This window comes from Pinus tabuliformis, chromosome Q, assembly GCF_031772625.1.
Source record: "Pinus tabuliformis cultivar Carrire ecotype Pingquan chromosome Q, CPIR1, whole genome shotgun sequence".
Classification (NCBI taxonomy): domain Eukaryota; kingdom Viridiplantae; phylum Streptophyta; class Pinopsida; order Pinales; family Pinaceae; genus Pinus; species Pinus tabuliformis.
Genome location: NC_142296.1, coordinates 450,436,091 through 450,437,680, shown reverse-complemented (window position 1 = coordinate 450,437,680; position 1,590 = coordinate 450,436,091). Strand labels below are relative to the sequence as shown.

At 33.2% G+C, this 1,590-nt stretch overlaps 1 pseudogene; it reads right to left on the bottom strand.

Moving 5' to 3' along the window:
• Nucleotides 1-427: 427 nt before the first annotated feature.
• On the bottom strand, nucleotides 428-1,299 carry LOC149220141 (delta(12)-acyl-lipid-desaturase-like; annotated as a pseudogene).
• Between the last annotated feature and the right edge of the window lie 291 nt (nucleotides 1,300-1,590).

Sequence of the window (1,590 nt, the reverse complement as noted above, 5' to 3'; positions counted from 1 at the left end):
ATATACTAATAACTTAATAACATGGATTTTTCTTTCTATAAGTATCACATGATTACATCCATTAATTTACCATCCATACTAATAAGTTATTAGCATGGATAGTTCTATAACTATCCCATATTAATATGTATCAATAAACTAGAACGATAATAAAATATTAGTTAATAAAATGTCTTTTTTACACAAGTATGGTTGGAAATAATTATTGACTTTATCAATAGACAATGTTAAGAAATAAGTCATTAATGATTAGTGATTTAATATAGTCATGTTATGTAATAGAAAGAAATATGAATGACAAAGAATAAAATAAAATATGGTGTAAATGAGATATAGTTTAGAATATAGTGTATTTCTAGTTTATGCCTTTTGAGTAATAGCCAAAAAGTTTCACAGTCCAAATATTTTCATTTTTATATTTTCAAATCTAATCCCTGTCAATTGTTGACAGTGCACCCCTAATCCATTCCCACTCTAATCTATCATAGTGGGGAAGAGCCGGATGCGTGTGTTGCAGGCACGTGATGAGAACCATAAATGCGTTCACAATCAAGAGTGGAATGTTGTATACTTTTATAAGCCAAGAAAATCCATAAGCAGAGGCCAACAGGTAAAGAGTATAAGCCACTTTGACCAAGGCGATGTCACTAACCAATATTTGAAATCTCTCTTATTTGCTATAAATTGGGGAATATGGATCATACTGGTAGGAAAATCGAGGATACCTCCTTCCCGAAGAGTTGAACCTCAGATACAATGGCCATCCCACAGTGACGTAAATTGCTATCATCAACAACCTTTCCAGTGAGTTAGCTGCTAGACTGGAATTCAAATTTATCATATCATTATTTATCTGGGGAACAAAGCTTCATCTCATTCTAATCTCCCAGTGTTGCTATGATGTCTTCGATGACTATACTTCCACGAGAAATATGGTAGAAGAAGCCATGACTGTAGTATAAGCCCCATTGTATCATCCACCAAAGAGTTGTCACTAAATGCATGATGTCCACATTCAGGTGCTATAATCCGTATACCAAATAGAACGCACCTTTGAGCTGCCCAATAACCAAACCAGACTACTCATCGAAGCAATCCAGGCGCTGTGAAATAAGAGGTGGTTGTGGAATACAGTAGAAGCGCAACAATAAGAAGATTATATCCTAGATATGAGAATGATGTGAGCAGTGATCTGATGAAGCAGTGAGGTGGAATGGCTTTCTTCAATTCTCCCAATGTAAACGGTGGCATTCCACAAGGAGCTCGCTCTCTTATATCTTTCTTGAAAGGAAATGCCATCTTCTCACCAGGCCACTTTTTAACTTACAATTCTCTGCAAAAGATTATGTCACAGGGTGCAACACGCACATACATATAGTAGAGTTCACTTCGTACAGATATGACTGCCTGCAAAGTGCATATAGAGAATGTAATTCATTAAACTGATATGCAATTTATATATATATATATATATATATATATATATATCTATATATATATATATATATATATATATATATATATATATATATATATATATATATATATATATATACACCGGGAAAATAATGTTGTGGCTAAGATGTTATT